This window comes from Lissotriton helveticus, chromosome 3_1 (assembly GCF_964261635.1).
Source record: "Lissotriton helveticus chromosome 3_1, aLisHel1.1, whole genome shotgun sequence".
NCBI classification, from domain to species: Eukaryota; Metazoa; Chordata; class Amphibia; order Caudata; family Salamandridae; genus Lissotriton; species Lissotriton helveticus.
The window spans coordinates 1014648881-1014671830 of NC_136061.1; positions in this window are offsets into that span (position 1 = coordinate 1014648881).

Below are 22950 nucleotides of genomic sequence, written 5' to 3' on the forward strand. Positions count from 1 at the left end.
TATTATGCCATTTGTGGCAACTATGACCAAAATGCATTTTCGCAACTCTGCAAGAATGTATTCGTTGTATGTGGATTATTAGACAGTAAGTGATATTCATGAAAGTGATCTGATGTTTTGTATAAAGCAACTATACTCTCATGTGTGTGGCACCTCTGATGGTACATTTTAGATGTTAGAGTGAGCACCATGGAATATCTTAATTGAGTCTTATAATGTGACTCTTTGTACGGAACACCCATCGTTGTTCACGCCGAAAGAGAACTCTTTTTAAGGGGCCCATGTTGATATCATATCTGGGTTTATCAATAACTACCCACGACAGATCGTCTTCTGAGTGAGCTATTTCAATATAATGTCTGGTCATGCGTGTGATTAACTTCATGCATCTAAATGCACTACGATTCTGTGTTTTACGTTCTCTGTAGTCATCCCAATATATTTCAGTGAATAGGGACATGTAATCATGTATATCACCCCACTCGTGTTGCAATTGGTGTGATTATTCAATCGCCAAGGTGTTGCATGGCCCATGTCCAGTTGTGTAGTATATTGGGTAAATGAACACACTGGGCAAGACCCACATGCGAAAAGACCTTCCACTGGAGATGTTCCCCCTAGTGTTGATTGTCTACCCTGTGTCTGTATCATTTTTTGTCTGGTATGTGCTAACAAAACACAAAGATTGCTGCTACGCTTCAGGGCAAACAATGTTTTTTCCAGGGATAGTGTTCCTGTATTCAGAATGTGCAAAATCTTATTAAAAGCTTTTTTGATGCTATCTGTCAGGTTGCTGAAAGTAGTGACACATACCAATCTATGTAACAAACACACATAAGAGCAGACCAGGTCTGAAAAACGGTGTGTAGCTGCAATGGCATCCGTGAGGCACTGGTGGTGAGTGTATGAGACAAAGGGTTGTAAACTGTTGGTCACAAACAGGCTAAAGTCATTCCCATCAGACCACCCATGTGGTGGAGTTTGCATCATATGGGAATCACTAACCTTCCCATCCCAGGTTCGACCATGTAGTGTCGATACGGGAAAGGTTGACAGGAACATAGTCTTGTTGTGACACCCTGAGGTGATATGAATGAAAAAAGTGCAGTGCTCCAAAAATTTTTTTAACAAAATAAAATAAAATTGACCACCAGGACTCCGAAGAACATTACAATAGAAGTCCAAGTGTCAAAGATTAAAAACACGCCAAGTAGTAAGACTACTCAATGGCGCTGTGCAGTACGGTCGACATGTTTCAGCTATAAGAGCAATTAGCCCAGCTTTCTTCAGGACCTTTGACAGAAAAATAGCTACTGCAACTACATATGATGTGTTTTAAGTGAAAGATAATAATAAAAATGTACTGATACAGAGTTACATATATACCAGGAACTAATATACTTAGTTCCGCTCGTTTTTGTAGCGAAGGTACCGACGGATAGAGCGGGGCCTCACACTCCCGAGCGGTTGCCGGGTGAGGTGTGGTCATCACCCACAAAAAGCTGGGAAGAAGACACTTTTCTTTCCCTCCAGTGGACATTTAAGTATATTAGTTCCTGGTATATATGTAACTCTGTATCAGTACATTTTTATTATTATCTTTCACTTAAAACACATCATATGTAGTTGCAGTAGCTATTTTTCTGTCAAAGGTCCTGAAGAAAGCTGGGCTAATTGCTCTTATAGCTGAAACATGTCGACCGTACTGCACAGCGCCATTGAGTAGTCTTACTACTTGGCGTGTTTTTAATCTTTGACACTTGGACTTCTATTGTAATGTTCTTCGGAGTCCTGGTAGTCAATTTTATTTTATTTTGTTAACATTTTTTTTGGAGCACTGCACTTTTTTCATTCATATCACCTCAGGGTGTCACAACAAGACTATGTTCCTGTCAACCTTTCCCGTATCGACACTACATGGTCGAACCTGGGATGGGAAGGTTAGTGATTCCCATATGATGCAAACTCCACCACATGGGTGATCTGATGGGAATGACTTTAGCCTGTTTGTGACCAACAGTTTACAACCCTTTGTCTCATACACTCACCACCAGTGCCTCACGGATGCCATTGCAGCTACACACCGTTTTTCAGACCTGGTCTGCTCTTATGTGTGTTTGTTACCTTGGTATAGGGGAGCGAGCAGAAAGGTCATTAAATATTTCCCCCCGACCCTCCACACACCGTTTTGTTTTTTCACATACCAATCATTGCTTTTCATTTTTTCATGTGACTCTAAGAGCGCCTCCCTGTAATTATTCGACGCTCTCTTGGCAGCTCCATGTACTAGATGGTCTGGGTACTGTCTAGCCAGTAGTTTATCGGCCATATTCTTGGCATGCTGTTTATATTTAGCTAGCTCTGTACAATTCCTACGCAGCCTCAAGAATTGTCCTACCAGAAGATTGTTAAGTGGAGCGCACAGATGGAAACTATGATAACTCAGAAGTGAGTTACGCGCCACAGGTTTCTGGTACAATTCTGTATGAATTATGGCATCTTTTGGATAGAGCAAGAGATCTAGGAATGAGACTGCTGTGGTACTAGCTTCACCAGTAAATTTCAAATTTACATTGAATGCATTCAACCAATTAGAAAAGTCATCAAGAGACATCTGGTCACCTTCCGAGATGACCAAGATGTCATCTCTGTATTGTCTCCAAAGTTTCAGTCTGTGTTGGTAAGGGTTGGTGGCAGAGTAAATATGTTTAGCTTCAAATCCGTGCATGTACAGATTAGCCACAAGGAACAACATGCAAATTGATTAACTCTTGATGGCAATTATGGGAACCTCCTCAATCGAGGCCCGAATATTTAATTGCCATCTTTCGCTGCAGGCATTTTTCTTGATCGCCAACCTTGAGCCATGTCTTTTATTTTAATCCTGGTGCCTTGGCCCACTCGGGCAGCTGGTGAGGAAGAGGCTCCTGCCAGAGCTCCCACCTCTTCTGCCAACTTCCCACAGCAGCACTCTGATTCTAGGAAGCATGCACAAAAGATGGCTTGGATCTCCTCTCCTGCCTTTGTGGGAACCAATGACTGGTGCCACTGTACTCCTCCAGGCACAGGCACAGGAGGGCATTAGAAGCAGCCGGCTTTGCTCTTGGACTCTAGCCTGAATCTGGGAGCCACAAAACTGTCCTCTTCATTCCCTGGGATTAGGGGATCCCTGGGGACCATGAAAATCTTAAAGTGTATGGTGGCACGCAAGGGGATTGTATTGACCCCAAATGCATGGAGTACCCAGGAGCTAGGATTACTCTGAGGAGGGGGCCCACCACACGCCTCCTCCACATAACAGATAAATAAGGTTCTGCTGACCCCTGTGCACTGGCCCACTATAGGGGTATTTTCGCTCTCAGTAGCAGAGTGCAGCATGCTCATTTTCATATTGAATCCCCCCAGGGGAACAGGCTTGCAACAGTGATTTCTGCAGCATGACAGGGACGATTCTCATAATTTTGGTCTCATTGTGCTCCTAGTAGCAACCTCTAGCCACCTGCCATTTTCTTCAGATCTCATGGCCTCCAAAAGTTGCTTTCTGTTGAATTTTCTGCTCCCTTGCCAGACCTGTACTCTGCTATGGCACCTGATGCTATCCCTTGCTTGGGGGCACCTTCCATAGCCCCTCTACAGGCAATAAACAGAACACCATTCCTGCTGCACTATCCAGTTCCCACAGGCTTCTGGCTTTATGCAGGGCAACTGTGTGCCAGGGGAGTCAAGGTACTATCCACAGAAGTCACAAGGGGTCCCTGCATGGTACCCCGGGCAGGTTCATTCTCCATCTTCTCTTCAGGGGGCACAAGGGGGCAGGGACAACTGACCCCGGAGAGACCCAACCTAGTCCTGTGTGCCAGATGAAGTAAAAGTTCTTCCATCTATCTTCTCATTGGGGTCAGGTGGCTTCTCCTTTCAGCAGGGCATTTTTTCAGCATCGTCGTTCCCAGATCCAGTATCTTCTCAAGTGTCTCACCCTTGTGCACAGGTTTTTAAGTGGGGATGTAAAGTTCTGGAAGGTAGGTACATCTGCCTTCTCATACGGGGCCGCACAAAGCGATTGATTTCTCGCTACAGTGAGGTGAGTTCCCCTTCCGGCGAGAGTGCAGGTATAGTCTTAAATAAGTATAATGCTTTTGGTAACAGAGTTATTTTGATCGCCGCCACCAGCCCTTGGAGCAAAAGTTGATGTCGCCCCCAATTACTCAACTCTTTTTTAATCTGTTGCGTCAGCCTGTCGTAGTTTAATTTGACCATTTGATTGATCATAGCTGCCAGTTCCAGCCCCAGGTATGGGATCAATTCAACCACCTGAATCCCCAAGATCTGTTCCCTTTCGTTCCGGGAGGTTCAACTTGTTGGATTCAAATAGAGGATCAGCAATTTGCCCACATTGACCCGGAAACCCGAAAGCTGACACAAGACATCTAGTTCCTGTAAAAAGCAGGGAGTGATCTCTTTGATTCCTCCAACGCCGCTATGATATCATCTGCGTATAGGCTAATAGTGTGTGACTCCTCTCACGGTATCCCTTTAATTTCGGGGTTGTCCCGAATTCTCTGTGCTAGGGGCTCGATATATAGTACAAATAAAAGGGGTGACAAAGGGCATCCCTGCCTGGTGCTTCTTTGAACAAAGAAGGGATGAGAGGAAAAACCATTGACTCAACTTGAGGCTGTGGGCGCTCCATAGCACCAACCTACCCATTCCCGAAACCTGGCGCCCAACCCAAAATGCACCATTGTCTGTACCAAAAATCTCCAATCCACCCGGTCAAACGCCTTTTCGACGTCAACCGTCAGTAGAAGCGCATCCATATTGGTTTGGTGGGCCTTATCTATTAGGTGAAGAATCCTCTACGAAATTGTGTTTGCTTTGCTGAGTTTGAATAAACCCTTCCTGGTCATGTTCTATTAGATTCGGCATGAGCAGACCTAATCTCGTGGCCACTATGCCCGTGAATAATTTTAAATCCACATTGAGTAGGGATACAGGTCTATACTACCCGCATTCCTGCTTATTATTTCCTAATGTTGGTAGGACCACTATCGCCGCCTACAGCATGGTTGAAGGGATCGATCCTCGGCTCCCAAAGGAGTTATATAATCATGTCAGTATCGGGGCCAGTATATGACAAAATCTTTTTTAGAAGAGTGCAGGGTATCCGTCCGGGCCAGGTGATTTGAGCAATTTAATTGGTGAAACCTCTTCTATCCGTATTGGATCGTCTAAGGATTTTGCCTGGTCCGATGTTATTTTGGACACTGTAACATTCTGTCAGTACGATGTCATGTTGCGTCCAAATGGAGTGTCTTTTGTGAATAGTATCTCATAAAACTCCTGAAAAGTCTGGGCTATCTCCTGTTCCCCAGTAGCTTCCCCCTTTCCCCCTCTCTTTAGCGAGTGTACCTTTGTGTTCTGTCGTTGGCCCCGGAGCGTGCTTGCTAGTAAATGCCCTGTCCTATCCCCCCCAATGTAGTAGGAGTGTTTTAGTCTAATCGCTGCATATTCCGCCCTGTCCAGATCTATCCCCACTAACTGTGCCCTTGCTGCTTTTAGCTGTATCCACACTCTGGGTGCCCATGTCCGGCTATGTACCCATTCCAATTCTCAAACTTGCGCGGTTAACTGTGCTTGTAGTTCTTTGCGTTCTTTGTTTTCCGCCGCATTGATATCTATTAATTCTCCCGCACTACTGTCTTCATAGCTTCACACAGTGTAGTGACAGCTATCTCAGGGGAATAATTAAAATCTAAATAGTCGCTAATGTATTTGGTGAGTTGTTGTGTCACTGCCTTCTTATGGAGCTTGTATTCTTTGAGCCTCCAACATCCAACCCTCCTCTGTCGTGGTAGTACCTGTATCAGAATAGTCTCTGCATCGTGGTCTGAGAGGGCCACTGGCTCTATGTCCACCTCCTTTACTACTTTGTTAATCTCTGTCGTCCCTAGAAAATAGTCAAGTCAGGCTTAGGACCTGTGGGCATGTGAGAAGAATGAATATTGTGCTGCATGGGGGTGGGCCTCCCACCATAAGTCCACCAAACTCATTTCCTGTAGCCATTTCTTCCCTTCCTTTGATAACTCCCCCTTCTGATTGAAGCTAGCCTTAGACCTGTCCTTGTCTGTATCTAGAACAAGATTCAGGTCCCCACCAATCAACGTCATGCGGGTTTGCGTAACCATGATATCTGCCATTGCCTCTCTCAGGAAGCCATCCTGCCCTGTATTGGGGGCATATGGAGACCCGGACGGATGTATGACATTACAACGCATGCTTTTACCACACATGCCTTTACAACGCGGTATTTACAACGCATGCCTTTACAATGCATAGCGCTTTGGGGTTCTGGATAGTGAATAGTTTAATTTACTATTCCAACTCCAGTCCCCGTGGATAGTAGGGAAGGTGTTGGATAGTAAATTAAATCTATTCCCTATCCTAGAGCGCCCCCCAGCGCAATGCGTTGTAATGGTTTGCGCTGTAAATACCGCGTTGTAAAGGCACTACGTTGTAAAAGTTGCGTTGCAAAGGTTGTTCACCGACCCGGACCATAGTTTGGTCGCCAAATTGGATTGTGTATGCCAGAAACTTCCCTTTTATTTCAGTCACTTTATCTTTCACCTCCCCCTTGCAATGTTTGGCCATCAGGATGGCAACTCCCGCTTTCTTTTCTACAGTTGAGGAGAAGAACAGCTGGGGGAACGCCCTACAGCGCAGTCTATGCCAATCTTCTGGCAATAAGTTTGTCTCCTGTAGGAGGCACATATCTGCCTCAGAATTTTCTAAGTATGAGAGAATCGCTCAGCTTTTAATGGGATTATTGAGCCCCTTTACATTAAGGGTGAGGACTTTCACTACCTCACTTGACATTTCAGGTGATTGCTTCTAATGCCCATCTGGGCCTGAATCGTACCCCACTTCCCCACTCTCATTGCTCGCCCCCTTCTGTCTCCTGTTCTGTAACAGCATGCATGAATACCGCTTGGCTCATAGTCTCTGAACACCAGTTCCCCCTCCCTCCCTCCCTAACCCCAACTAGAACAAAAGTAAGCATACCCCAAATTAGTCCATGATCTGCAGAGTCAGTCCGCGTACCCTTGGTAAACCAGTTTGTAGGGTGCTTATTGTGGCCAACAAATTCCTCCCCGCTCACTTGAGTTATGCCTGTCGCCCACCTGGCACAGCTTTGTTCACTTATATGACCCCTGTATCAGTTCAAATGCCATCTTTGGAGCAGGACTCGTAGGACAGTGAATTCAGGATGGCCTGTCTCTCCTGTGCAATTGTCTCTGAGTCTGGTTTGGATGTCGTATCCGAAAGCCTGCCTCCCTGGGCTAGTATCCATCGTTCTTTTGGGGATTTTTTGTCCCCTCTATCCGAGTCTTCCTGTTGGGGGTACTCGATACCAAGGATGCAACATGCGTCCTGCAAAGACCAGATTTGATGCAGCTTACCTTCCCACCTAAAGATAAGTCAAAAGGGGAGTCCCCATGAATATGTGATGCCTTGATTACGGAGATGAGTCGTAACTGGCCTGAAATTCCGATGTTTCTGCAGTGTAATCGTAGCTAGAACCTGGTATAGGGCAATGGTGTGGCCCTGATAGGTCGGTGGTTGGGCATCTCGCGCTTTCCCTAGTATTTGTTCTTTTAACTGAAAGTCTAGTAAACATGCCCAGATATCTGGGGGAGGCGCCGGTACTTTCCTTTGCAGGCCTATCCTGTGGGCTCTGTCTAGTTTAATTTCAAAATCCTGGGGCACTTGTAGGATGTGCCTGAAGAGGCCTTGGAGGTACCGAGTGATATCTGTTCCTTCATCTTTAGGAGGCACGCCTTTGACTTGTATGTTATTTCTTCAAGAGCGATTCTCCAAATCTTCTGCATGGGCTTGGATATCTATCTGTTGGGCCCAGAGGCAAAGTACCTCCTGCTGCAACTGTTCCACTGCTTCATCCCGGGCCAACTCATGTTCCTCCATGGTAGCAACTCTTTCTCCTACTGCGTCAAGGTCCTGCCGCACTTCCTCTATCTCTTATGAAAAGTCCCCTCTAAGAGCTTGCAGATCATCTCCGAGGGTGGAGAACAGATGTTTCAAGAAGGTGCGCGTGACCGGTTCCTCAGCGTTCTCCATTCCTTGTCCCCCTGTTGTGGTCGGCGATTCTCTCCTGTCTCCCCACACGCCCCGGTCATCTTGGTGAACATGTCCTTCACTTTTCTATCTTTTTTGCCACGTGATGTAGACATTGCTGGTCCAATTTCAGTGCAGTTAGATCAACACTTCGGTAGTGGGATATGCTTCCGTTGAACGTGCGTAGGGTCTTTGCCACTGATTTGTCTGCTCCCGCAATGTCCCCCACCAGCCGCCTTCTCCCTGCTCTGTCCACTGATACGATATTGCCTCAGGATTACCACCTCAGCATATGGGGCCTCTCGCAATCAGAATGGACACCCATGCAACCTGTGGACCAGATTCTCCCTTCACCCTCCTCCTCCTCCTCAGACTGTCTCCACTTCTCCAGTCTCGGGGTATATGGTCTCAGTGGATGTTCTTTGGCTCAGGACAGTGCAGCTATTTGGGCGTACCTGTCACCTTCTAATGTGTGCTTTCATGTCCCTGCTGGAGCCACTAGCCTCTGTGGTTGCTTTCGCTAGTGACCACCGTTGTTCAGCAGCCTGATTCCTGCGCCCTCCATGCTTTCACGTTTGGGGGTGAACGTGCAGCAGGCCTGGCTCCTTGGTTCTCGTGTTCTGTGTGCTGTCCTTGTTTGAGCACCTGCTGTAGTCTTGGTCTACCCTCACTCTTGGGGTACCTTCGCACTTGTCTGAGGGAAGCGGGTCCAAAGCAGGGCATTTCCCCCCTCCTTTGTGTTCCATGTTATTTGAGCCCTTTCATCTCGTCGGGGCTTCACCACCTGTCACCAGATGAAAAATCTCCCTCTGTTGTGCCTCACATGCAGCCTCCCAAGAGCCGCCCCCCTTACTACCGTGCTCCGACTGAGCGCAGTGCAGTCCAGTCTCCGTCGTTACGGCCACACACTCCGGCCTCTCGATGCTGTTCTCTCTGAAGCCACCTCTGTTGCGCGGCTCAAAGGCGTGGGTTCCTTCACCAGGGGGAGTCCTCAGCGTGACTCTCGCTGCTTCGTAGGTATTCTCTGGGGCTCCACAGAGCTGCTCACTCTGACCTCCAGACACTTCTCTTTGCTCAGTCCAGGGCTGCGGCGCCATTTTGGGCCACCCGTCTCGGCATCTGTTAGGCTATTTACCTGCCGTTTCCCGCTACACCACTGGATCAGCAGCTCTTCCCCGTACTCCCTTTACTTCCCCTTCACGACCAGAGGTCTTTGGCTAATCAGAAGCGCCTGGTAGTGGCTCGGCGGGCGGATTAGAGCTAGGGTGACCAACCGTCCGTAAATTTCACGGACCGTCCGTCATTTTAGTATGATATCCACAAGGCGTCCGTAATTTGGGGACCCCAAATTACGGACGCCTTACAGACATCATACTGAAATCGAAATGGGAAATCTCTGTAAGGAATCCTGTTTCCCATGCCAGAGGCCCCATGAGTTTATAAGATTTCACTCGGGGCCTCTCGCACTTTTCTATGAAACTGAAGAGGCTGCCCTTCAGCAGCCCCTCCCTGACCTCCCTCGTGCAGACTGTGGATTGGCCCATTGTCATTCTGAGCACTTGTAGAATGACAATGGGCCCAATTGTAGTGACAGCATGTGGGGTGCCTTCTCCTGCATGGGACTGTCCAGGGCAAAGCATTCGGCTTTTGTCTTGGCGCCATGCTGGAGAAAATAAAAATAACATAACTAACAGCGTTTTCACTGCACATTTAAGACAGATTTCAGCATACAAAAAAAAATACCCTTTAATGTGTATTGTTACTAGCACAAATACTGATTGCAGAAAGGGACCAATGTCGCTTTGCAAAGCTGTGCACATACTGAAAAACTGTGAAGTGCACGATTGTCTCAACCTTATATAAACTTATTTTGACTTGTATTTATTTTGATTGTCTATGTACTTACTTATATATTATTGTGCCACCTCCTCTGATATGTCTGTAAAACTTATGTTTTGTCGCAAATTTTTGTCCTGAATTTTGACCCTTTGTCCTGAACTTTTACACTGACCGTCCTGAATTTGCACCCATGCCAGTTGGTTACCCTAATGGGAGCTGGGAGATGAACGAGAAACTTCTTACCTTCTCGCAATCTTGGCCACACCCCTATTGTGTCACTTTTGATGTAATAATGAGCAATGAATAAAAGTGAGAAGAGGTGGGAAACTGACTGAATGCACAGGAAAGTATCAGTTTATGTTGTGGTTGAGAGCTGCAGGAAAGCCACTGGGAGCTGTAAGATACAATGGTTATGCAAACCTTATGCTAAAGGCTGCAGTAAGCTTGTGGGCAGTCGTGGGTGTGGAATGATTGCTGTTTTGACAACAATGGCTAAGCTGCCCAAGAGGTAGGTGCATCATTACTGCTCATCCCTTAAAAGGGCAATTCGAAAATATTGACCCTTACTGGTGTCATACAGAGATGTATTAGTGCACCACTACGTTTCTCCCTATGGTTGTCTGTGGCAGGATGCATAGCATAATATGATTACCTTTGCATGCTGGTTACACTTGATGTACTTGCATTTTGTTCGTTTTCAGAAGTAAAATACAATTGGCATTATGAGCATGTATTTGCACATTGTTAGTATTCACAAGGAATCACCACCAGGATTACATACTCTATTTAGCACTTGTTGGCTTCACAAAGTGACATCAAGAACTCAACTCCTTTCAAGATCTGATCCTTGGTCCCTCTCTTAAAGTTCCACAAGACACTTAAGGCTTAGATCTTCACTTGTGCACTCTAATGGGGCTCTTCGGTCCATTTTAGCAGTCTCCCTTTCCTAGCTACACAGTGCCCAAAACTTTCCTTTGGAGTGTTAGTCTGTGCTTTACAAAATCCCATAACCGAATAAATAAATATATAAATGAGGGCTGAGAACTCAATATTCATTTACCGTGTTTGTACAAGTGCGTCTAGTGGATTAACATCTGATATAAACTGTATCCGGTTCAGAAAACAAATATGGCATTAAGGTTTTGATTATAAATTATATATAATTGTTTTGAAAGGCATAGAGGAACCATGTGATGATGCCAATGTAGTTTCTTATTACAGTTCTCAACACCACAAATTTACTAACATGTAAGAAGCAACTAAAAACCTGGCTGTTTGCCCAGTAACTGACTACAGTAGTGTTTGAGAGAGGCTTCTTTTATAAGCACCTCGAGACTCTTTGGTATTGGAATTTTTTAGTAATGACTAAATAAATATAAAAGTAAAATCTCTTTTCATAGCGAGTGATATATAATAACTGTTATAAGCAATTACCATATCGGCTCTCATTACATTTCAGCACAGGAGAAATGTAAAGATTTGTTTAAAAAAAGAAAGTGCTAAACAGCGAGTATCAACTGGTATATCAGATATATTATCTGCAGTTAATTATAATGTCAGTATCAAAGCCATACTAACGTTTTTCTCTTGACTTTGGATAACAGTGCTCCTGAAGTACAGATGAAACTCAGCAGTGCAACCAAGAGTGTCATGAAAGCCATTTTTTTCTCTTTTGTACTATTCACCTTTACTCTGATCTATGTTTACTGTGCATGTTGCTAATGTTAGTTTGGTTGTGGGTTTGCAGAAGTTTGGCAACTATGATTGCTCCAATTGTATCTGGATTGCAAGATTAGTAAATATTGACAGATTACCGAGCTCATGTTATAATTGTTACCTAGTTGATTATTTTTTTTTTTAAACATTTTATTGATGCAACTGAGGCAATCCACAGTGTCAAAGACCATGTACATATCAAGAACAAAAATACAATAAAGTACATAGCAAGCAGTGCGTGGAAAAACCGCAGTGTACAGAGTTGGATTGCGTATTTGAAGATTGAGTGTGATACAGGGAACAATTTTTCATAAGGCAACAAAAGTCACAAACAAATAATAGACAGTACAAAAGTGAAAGCAAAAGACTAAATGACTAAAATCACAGCTACTAGATTGCAAGACTGGTACAGTAAATCAGCTCTTGATGTGTGAACCACCACTTCGAGCAGCAACCCCGGCCAGATTCATAAGACGGGGCTGAGTACCTCACTATACGGGTACGGGTGACTCGTTGTAGCTCACCTGGCCGAGTGTCAGCCATCATGGCCAGTGGACAGGACAAGCCTAAGGTAGTATCCCCAGCAACAGCTGGCGAGAGCCATTAGGGGCAGCAAAGAACCAGGGGTCATCAGTCGGCGCGCAACTCGTCTCTGGAGTCGAGGGGCAAATGTGAGCCGCACTGGCATCCATGTGTAGCCAGAAGCAGCGAAGGATACACGTGAGCACTAACCCACCCCAGTTGGTGTGTTAGGATGGAGTGATTGGGATGGCGTGTCGTGAGTCAGTTTAGCAATGTAATGGCGATATGGACCCCATATGTCCGTCGGGCGGGAAGAAGTTGGGAGTTGTTCAGAATACTCTACACTATTCACATTGCAGTATGCCACACTCCGAAGCCACGAGGCGCTCGTCGGGCCACGTCTGGCGCACCAGAGAAGCGCCACCTCTCTCTTGGCCAGGAGGAAGCATATGGACGCTAATTTACGAATCTTGCGAGGAAAATTCGCAACATAGCCCAGCAGTGAAATTTCCGGTGTGACAGTCAGCGGTAAACCCAGCATTTCACCCAAAATCCTGTGGACCTCAACCCAATACGTGTGTAGCCTCGGGCATGTCCAAGATAGGTGTGCAAAGTCAGCGTGAGGGGCGTTGCACTTGGGGCAAGCATGGGGTCTATTGGCGTCGATTCTGTGAGCTAGCGCCGGTGTGTGATACATCCTACGCAGGAATTTGAAGTGAATGAGCTTGTGTCTACTATTCATTGAAACCTCCCTGGTCACAGCACAACACGCCTCCCACTGGTCGTCCGATATCTGTGTGCCCAGATCCCGCTCCCAGGCAGCGCGCACTACCCCGTCGGACGATGGAAGAGATGCCAAGCACAGCTTATATAATTTGGACACCACGTGTGCTCCCGAAGTATTCTGTATAAGGAATGTAAGTGCAGGGTTGTCGTCAGGTGGGAGAGGGAATGTGGGGAATACAGCGCGCAACATCGCACGGAGTCTTGTGAGTGTGAATGCATCCATGAATGTACGGTCAGAGAAGCGGGGGTCTTTGGTCAGGGAGAAAGCGTGACCATCGGGGAACAAGTCACCGATCGTGCGTAGCTGGAACTGGGACAGCGAACGGCAGACCACCGATTCGCCCGTGATAGGAAGCCAGTGCGAATTGGGCAGAGGAAGGGCAGAGGAGTACAGTGTGTCCATATGCAGTAAACGCCTAAGCTTGTCCCAGACCCAAGCAGTCGTGGTTAGCGGGTATATGTCGTGCGGGTTCCGAGGGAGACCTTTGGGTAGGATTGCGTTGAGTGACAGCGGGAGCGCCGCATCTGCCTCCGGCCGCATGTGTGGTATCCTGGCATCTGGGTGATACCAAGAACGTGCGTAAGCACCTTGGGCAACTAAGTAGTAGAGGTAAAAATCCGGGACCCCAAAGCCGCCCCTCTCATATGGCAGTGTCAGAGTGCGCCAGGCCACTCGGGGTTTTTTTCCGCCCCATACCAACCGTAACAGGGCAGTGCGTAGTTGTCGGAAAAAAACCACGGTGAGGGGTATCGGGATATTGTTGAAAAGATACAAAAAACGAGGGAGGACTACCATCTTGACGATAGCAATCCGGCCAGCCATAGACAAGGGGAGACGGAGCCATCTGTCTGTATTATCCTCCAAAAAATCTAGGGCTTGTCCATAGTTCAGGTGAATAATGGACACTGTGTCGAGGTGGATATGAATCCCGAGATACTTGATAGAGTCCTCGCACCACTCCAGTGGGAGGGCACAGGGCCATTGCGTGGTGGCTGGAGTGAGTGGGAACAGGAGCGACTTGTGCCAGTTGATCTTGAGGCCCGAGTAATCGCCGAATCGCGCTATCTCCGACAGTAGGGGTTGTAGGTTAGCCTCCGGGGTACGGACATAGAGGACCATATCGTCCGCGTAAAGTGACACCAAAAGCGGGCCAGTGCGGAATTGGAGCCCCCTGTGGAGGTGCCGCTCCTGGAAGTGGTGCACCAGGGGATCCATTGCAAGTATGAAGAGGAGGGGGGAGAGGGGGCATCCCTGCCGGGTTCCTCTGGAAAGTGTGAACTGCTCAGTAATGGTACCGTTTAGGCAAATTCGGGCCGTGGGAGCTGTATACAGCAGTTCCACCGTCGCCACGAAGATAGGGGGCATGCCCATCCTCCGCATCACTTCAAGAAAAAAAGGCCACTCCAGGGTGTCGAACGCCTTTTCAGCGTCTAAAAATACAGCAGCTGCCGGAGTAGCGGGGTCGATTCTGTGAAGGACCGAGAAGAGCGTACGGAGATTCAGGGAGGTAGACCTGTGAGGGACAAAACCAGACTGTGCCGGTGACACAATGGTGTCCACCAGTAGTGCAAGACATATCGCCAGGACTTTTGCCAAAATCTTGTAGTCGAGGTTGAGGAGCGACAGCGGACGGTAGGAGCCGCATATCGTTGGGTGGCGACCGGGCTTGGGAAGCAGAACAATGACCGCTTCTCTGAGCGTGGGGGGAGGACACCAGCCTCCAGAGCCTCCGCATACACTTCCACAAGCCTGGGAACCAGTTCCTCTTTGTACTCTTTGTAAAAATCGGCTGTGAAGCCGTCAAGCCCAGGCGCTGAGGAACTCTTCAGGGAGTCTATGGCTTCAATGATCGAGTCGGGTGTGATGGGATGGGCCAGAAAATCCTGCATGTATTTCTCCAAAAACACCATGGCAATTTCATCAATATACGACCCGGGTCCCGGCAATCCTCAGGGAGGGCAGATGTGTAAAGGTGGCGGTAGTAGGCCAAAAAGGTGTCACAAATGGCGGGGGTGGCATAATGGTGCCTGTCGTGCGTGTCTAGTATGTCAGTGATGTATGTAGCCTGCCGTGGCGGGCGGAGCAGCTGAGCCAATAGTCTGCCCGGCCGATCCCCCTCACCGTAGCGGCGTGCTGTGTGGTATTTTCCCTGGAATCGCAGCTCCCTGTCCGCTGTTTCCCTGAACTCTAAAAGTAGCTCGAGGCGCCAAGCCTCTCGGCTCGGTGAAGGGTCAGCAAGGATCTCAGCTTCCACTGCTGATAGCTCGGTCTCTAGCCGGCCCAGAGTGGCACGGACTTCCCGCAACACTCCTACATGCTTGGTAATACAAACCCCTCTAATGGTAGCCTTAAACCCCACCCACAGCGTGGCCCTGGAGGTTACAGAGCCAGTGTTGATGTCAAAATAATCCTCTAAGGCCGAACGGATCCCCTCAGTAAAGACCGGGTCCGCTAGGGCTCTACCCGGGAAACGCCATTGCCGTTCATACCCGCCCAGTCTAGGGACTGCAAGAGTCAGCACCACAGGGGAGTGATCAGAAAGCGTACGTGGAAGTGTGCAGAGATCAGTCACCCATCCCGCTAAGCCTGGTGAGAGTAGCCAATAGTCGAGTCTGGTGCTTGTGTTGTGGTAGCTGGAGTGGTGAGAAAAAGCAGGGCCACTGGCATGTAGTTTGGCCTCAATATCTATCAGTGAGAAATGGGAACAAATAGCCGCCACCGCCTCACGGGCAAGCGGTTTGCGGTCCGGGGAGGAAGATGTGCTATCCCTACAAGGGTCCATCAATAAATTGAAGTCGCCCCCCAGCGCCAGAAGGTCTGCGTTTGAGTGGAGCAACACTAGATACAGGTCATGGAAACAAGCTGGGGAGTCAGTGTTCGGACCATAGATCCCCACCAAGGCAACCCTATACCCATACAGCAAACCAGAAAGTATCGCGTACCTGCCTTCTCCATCCACCTTACAGTCTGTGACGACAATGGGTATCCGTTTATGGACCAAAATAGCAACCCCCCGGGCATACCTACTATAGGTGGAAAATACTTTGTGGGTACCCCAGCCCCTGGCCAAGGAAGCAGTGTCTGCCTGAACCATGTGAGTTTCCTGTAGGAAAAGAATGTCCACCTTATGGCGATCAGCATATTGCAAAACCTGTTTACGTTTGCGGGTGGTGTTCAGACCCCGAACATTCCATGTCATCAATGTAAGCCTGGAAGGACCAGACTGCAGACCTAACCCGGCCATGCCATCAGATCAAGAACAGTGAGCAATGAATGGACATCAAACAAGCCGATACAACAAGTCTCGCAATCAAACATAAAGATAAAATGTGCCACAAAAAAAAACATACAACCCATCCCCCACCCACCACCCAGCCTCCCAATGTCCCCGGAGAGGCTGAATCCAAACAAGACCTGAACAGTAGTGCAGCGCTTCAATAGCCAGCAATACAAAGCAATATAACATATCTGCAACCTGTAGAGGAACAAACCCTTAAAAGAACAGAACAAACAGGCATCCGCCATAGGGGGGAGCAACGCCGCCCCCACGCGGGCGGCCTAGCAGCGCGTTGTGCGAGACAAAGGCTAGTAAAGTAGCTCCAGCAAGGCCGAGCCATCATCTACCCCGGGCAAGGAGTGGTTCCGACAGTATCTTCGCATAGTCAGCCCAGGCCAGTGGCAGCAAACAAGTCGACACTGGCCTGCGAGTCAGTATTACGTGGAGAGGTAGAACCGGAGCCGGGAGCTGAGCTCGGTCGTTTTTTGTACCCCTGACAGAAATCCTGGGCTTCGGCAGGGGATTCAAAGATGCGGAATCGGCCGTTCACTTCCAATTTCAAGCCAAGGTTGCGGAGAGCGGCTTTGACGCTGATGTATTTCCGTCGGGCCTCTTGTACCATGAGCGTGTAGTCCGGAAAGAAGGACAACTTGCTCCCCTGCCACTGCACCTCACCCATCTCACGTGCAGCACGGAGTGCAGCGTCGCGGTCCCGAAAGTTCATAATCCTGGCGATGATGGGACGCGGTAGTTGCCCCGTGTGTGACCTAGGCCCCAGAGACCGATGCGCCCGCTCTACCACAAAGCCCGTCGTGAAAGTGTCTCTCCCGAACAATGAGGAGATGCTCTACGAAGGTATCAAAGCGACCAGTGGCAGTCGTCTCTGCCACACCAAGGATGCGAATATTATTCCTCCGGCCACGCGCCTCCAAGTCCTCATTGTTAATGGCCACCTCCTTAAGAATTTTTTCAACACGCTCCAGCCGTTTTAGCGTTTTAGAGGACCCATCCTCCACATCCGATATTCTGGACTCAGCTAGGTCGAGGCGGCGGTCATGGGCCTGCACTGTGGTGCCAATATCCGACAGTTTTCGTTCCAGGCTGTCAAAGCGGGTATCCAAGGCCTTGAATCCGGTGCGCATTTCCCCCATCACGGCGGCCATCATGGACGCTGCGTCACTACAGTCCGGCAGATTGGAAGTGCCAGCGGCCGCTCCAGGCGGGGGGTCAGTGTTGAGGGAAGGCGTCTTGTCGAAGCTAAGCTTCCTTTGGGCAAGGTCCCGTTTCCCCATGTCCAATATCGCGTGGGAGCGAGGGTCAGTGGGCAGAAACCAGTGAATCAGACAGTAGCCTCGATCCCACTGCCTCCTAGTATTGAGCAGCCCCGGTGGCGGGTGGAGGCTGGGAATAGGACCCAGCCGGGGTGTAAAAGGTCCGGAAATAGTGGTCAGGAACAACCAGCACCTTGCCCAGGAAAAACGGACCCTCCGTGTAATGGGCGTCGCGCTGTATGCGGATTTAGAGTGCAGGGAGCAGCCCTCTCTCGGCGGCAACGCCGGAGGGAACGGAGAAGTGCAGGCTGCGGATCGGCCAGCCCACGGCGGGGCCGATGTGCGGCACCGGAGGTCGCCGCCGGAATCTCCAGCAGCCACGCGCCCCACCCCCACCGCCCCCGGCCAATCCCCACAGCCACCGTCCGTAGGCCCGCACGGGTCCGAAATCCAGGTCCCGGTCCCGGCGTCGCCCAGGGCTTAGAGCCACTGCCCCCCGCCGGGACCCAAGCACCCAGTGAAAGCGGAAACCGCGCAGCAAGGCAATGCCTCCTTGAGATCAGCAGGGGGGAGCAGCGGGGAAAGAAAGCGCGGCAGCCGAGGGCCGAGCAGCACTCACCAGGCGCACCAGCGCAGAAGGGAAGATGGCGCCGAGGTCCGGAGGCCTCGAATCCCCTCCGTCGTTTTCTCCGTTCTAGGCTGCTCTCTCTGCGCTGAAACTTCGCCCGAGGGATCTCGCGGGCATCAGGAGCCGGCTCCGCGTTGCTGGGGGAGGAAAGAGTGGCGGATTACATCTCTCTCGCAGCCACTGGGAGCCCGCGTGGAGGAGCTTCACGGCAGTGCGGCCATTTCGTTCGCCGTCGTGGCCACGCCCCCCCGTTACCTAGTTGATTGACTCTGATACCACACATGTTCAAAATGTAAAAGTAGGAACTCTGGGTCCCTTTTAGAGTTTGGTGAAGGGGGCACTCGGTTGTATTGATGACAAAGTACCCTCTTCATCAAACCAAAGGTCTGCCAGACTCATTTAGAGTAAGTCAAAACTTTAGTAAGTCGATGGCGAACTTTACTCTGTCTCCGCTGCTGACATACTCATCTTTACAGACTGACAGAGTAAGGTAAGTCTGAGGTTATGCCATTTATCCACCCACCCTGGAGTAGACGAACAAATGTCAAGTTTTCACTGCCCAGCATGGCCAGGTAAAACTTGTCTGAAAGGGGCAGTAAAACTGCAAAATGACCCCAAGCCATGAGAAAGAACTCTGATGGCGAGGGGGTAATTGGCTTCTTATCTACTAAAATAAAATTCTACTTTGGGATTTTGTGTTTGGAGATGAAAAATGTTTTGGAAGTTTGACGTACGCTTCTGTAATTTTTATGGAGCTGTTTGTCAAAATGTCACTGCTTTCACAGGAACTGCCATGATGGTGGTTCCTGGAAATGCACGAGATAGCCGCGGGGCCAGGGGACATCTCTAAACTTGGAGGGCGGAGTACATCAAAGTAATGGTACATACTTCATCCTCCAAATTATAAATCCAGACCCATGATACTACAGAAGGTCAGTTCAAAAAGGCCTAAGAATAATGTTCTGCTTATTGAATGAATGAAGATTAAACAAGAAATAGGTTATTTACTAAAAACATGACAATAAATAGGACTGTGCCTAAAAGTCTAACTTTCTGTGCTCTTTCTAAAGAAGCAAAGGAAAGGAAACATCCAAAAATTGTGTGTATGAAGTGGTAAATTTGAACACTTTGTCAAAGACTGCAATAGTAAAGAAAGAATCAAACAAATTGTAATCTTACAGTTAGGGCATTGATCTGCCTTGTTGAGTGAAGAAACAAAGGCAGCTGTGACTTGGGTATTGAATACAATGAAATCTTCAGTTGCTCTCATGATATTTGAAAATGATTTTGCAGGAAGTTATTGTCTCTGGAATCTTAGAAACAAGTGCTTCAGGGAAATATAAGGACATTAAAGTTGCTCAATCTTTACAGATTCAAGTGATCAAGAGAAAGGTTCTTTAAGACATCAAGAGAGCAGCTCATTTAATGGTACTTCCAGAGTATCTTTGTTTTCATGCGTATATGATTCCCATAGTATGTTTTGAAAGCCACCATCAAAAGATTAGTTTGATTTCATTGATGCATCTCAATTTTAACTGAAGGTTGACTCTGCATAATTCAAACATTGATTGTGCTCAAGGTTATTGCAACTGAAATCTGAATATTGCACTAATCATTGTTACATAGACTTGTTTCATAATTGCCCTTCAAATGTACTGGGAAGAATAATAACACCTCAGGTAATTGGTTGTGCATCTACTTTACATGACTGTTATAGTTTTTATGATATGCTTGGCAAGAGCACACCAAGCACATTTACTCCACATAAAAGCTATAATTTCTAGATCGATTTAGAACCTCGAGCTGCTCCTCCGTGTGGGCGAGGGTACTCACTCACAGTATCTGAGACAGAAAATCTTCAATTCAGTCGGAGCCTGGGATGACGGTTTTTGGCAGAATGACTTCTATATCAACTTTGGGTTATATATATATCAAGTCCTGCATTTTGAATTTGTAGTGCTCCAGATGCCTTTTAATATTTTATTAATGAAATCGTGTGAGCTTTTTCTGATGTATTTTGCATAGTTTACATCTTAATGACATCTTGGTGAACTCTGATTCTTTGGAGACCCTTGTACAACACAAAAGCATTGTTGTAAGCTTAATAGAGCACCATCGTTTTGCTAATATTGAAATGTTTGTTTTTCACACAGCATCTTTAGAATGTATGGGTATATAATCTGACCTCAAGGTATTCACATGGATGACAAAATAGTTTTGGCAATAACCCTGTGGCCCACACAAACAGTAAACGCAGTGCAAAATTCTTTAGAGTTTTAGATTTTATAGATAGGTTCATTCATCAATTTTATCTGAATTTGAAAGGACTAATGCTAAAATTCCTCACCAAGAGGTTACTTCTGTATGGTCCAAATCAGATCAAAGCTTCTAGTGCCCCCACATTACATCTGATTTTGAAACACCTGTTTATTGTAGAAACAGATGTATCTCATCTTGCTATGGAAAGTGCTTTGTTTCAGAGAAATCTTGCAACTGGGAAGGGGCTGCCAGTGGATTACTTTTCCATGAAGCTTTCTCCAACAGAATTGCATTACATTATACCAAACAAATAACTTTTGACAAGAAAGATATATTTCGAATGGTGGAGAAATGTACAGTTTTTAAAGCTTGTGATAAACCATAAACCTAGCCCAAGGAACTGGAAGTAGGGTGTCTTTTCTAAACATAATAGACCTGAAACTGAATGTACAAAAATGTGTGAATCTCCTTTGCAACTACTAAGTAGAACAAAAAATGTTCAGTCCATATCATTGATTAATGTTGATACCTTCCTAATGGAAGCCCCTACAGAGCTACAGGCAATTGATAAGGAAGCCTTGCTTGAAGAAAAGGAAGACGGGATTGAGAAAGATGAATTATTGTATCAAGGTGAGATTCTGTACTTCCCTTCTAAGCCAGTCAGAAAACAAACTATGGACTGCTCCATAATTCTAAGACTGGTGATCTCAGAATTGCAGAAACCCTAGACACAGTTAGAATATATTTTTGGCGGCCACTTCCATTCACAGATATTAAGCAGTGTGTTCAGATAGCTTTATTTGTGCTCAGATTAAGGGTTTACATTAAAAGAAAAGTGGGGCTTTTGATAGCATTGCCTATTCCACATGAGCCCTAGCCTACAGTATCCATGGTTTTTATTCTAGAGTTACCTGAAAATAAAAAAGTGTACTGTAATTCTATTAGTGCCTGTGTCTTTGACAAAGGTGGGTAATTTCATCGCATTAATGGAGATTCTTTATTTTAAGCAGTGGACACAGATTTATGCACAACCTAATATTCACTTGCATGGAATTCTGCAGGTCCTCATAACTGACAGAGGTTCTCAATTTACTTCAAAAGTCTACTTTCGTTTGTGTAAAGAACAAGCTAGAATGTCCATCTATCAACTAGTTATCACCCCTAGACAGACAGAACCCTTGAAGTAATGTGCTCAACAGTATTTGAGAATTCAGGCATTGTTGTAAGAAGAGGGTTGGATTAAGACTATGGTTAGAAGAATGAACATGTCATAACTCTGAGGATTTGGCAACAAAGATGTAACTTTCCTTTTGTATGTGTGGTCTTCAGCTACAATATTACCATTGTATTTACTCTCTTCTACATCACTGGCCTCATTCAAGAACATTTAATGAGCTCCTAAGGATTTAAAAGTCAGCACAAAAATCACAAGCAACGGCCAATACTACCTATATGTGATATGCTGTTAAAAAGGAATTCCAACACCCTAATACATAGTGGGAAAAAAGGTCTGGTTATTCACAAAGAACCTATATTTGACATATATTTATAAAGTAAAAGTCAAGCTCATTGGTCCATTTACTATTGAACATGTTGCAATGTGCGCCTAAAATCAGTTAAAAGTGACCATGTTTCATGCGTCCTTATTGAAACCTTGCTCTAAAAATCTTTGTCTTGATACAAATCCTGCTCCATTTTAGCTTAAGGGAGGAAAAGAATATGAAGTGCATAGTGTTTTGGATGCACGATCTTTTAGAAGGAAATTGTAGTATCAAATGGATTGTAAAGAATTCAGCCCTGAGGAGTGAACATCGGCACTAGCTTCTAATCTTCATGCTCCTCATCTGATAAAATAATTTTCAAATCTCCTTCCAGATAAACCAGGTACTCAGTCACTGAGACATCAGCCACTGGGGGAACTGTAATGATGTAATGCAGAATGTGCTTACCTCTGCTCACTGGTTCCACATGATGCGCTGCTCATAAACTCCTGAACGGGTGTGCCCTGAGACAAGAGTGGAGTCAGAGGTTTGCAATGTGGGTACCATATGGATAGAAGCCTCACATCTTAGAAGGATATGAAATGTTAAACATCTGAGTGAAGCTGAGAAGAATTATATTTTCTATTGAGTGACATGACTCTTGCAAGTCTTCCAAATTGTATCAACCATTGTGACTATCTAGAGTGTAAATTTCTTGTTGACTATAGGGTTGTGATGCATAGTTGTTGCAGATAGGAATTGCTGTTTATAAGTTGGAATACTCATAATCAGTAGTAGTAGAAGTTAAATAAAGCCGTATACTTATAGAAGTATACTCGCACCATACTTGTATGAGGCTATAGATTTGCACTTGTTTATGCTTCTAGGAATCTACTATTAAGATATAAACTCATGTTTGGCCTTTGTTTAAACTTCATAAGGAGTCTTGCATTCGGATTAGGAAACTGTTTTAGCATATTATGAGTTCTAACAAGGAGTTTACCATCAGGATTACAAACTCTCTTTTGGGATTTATTAGT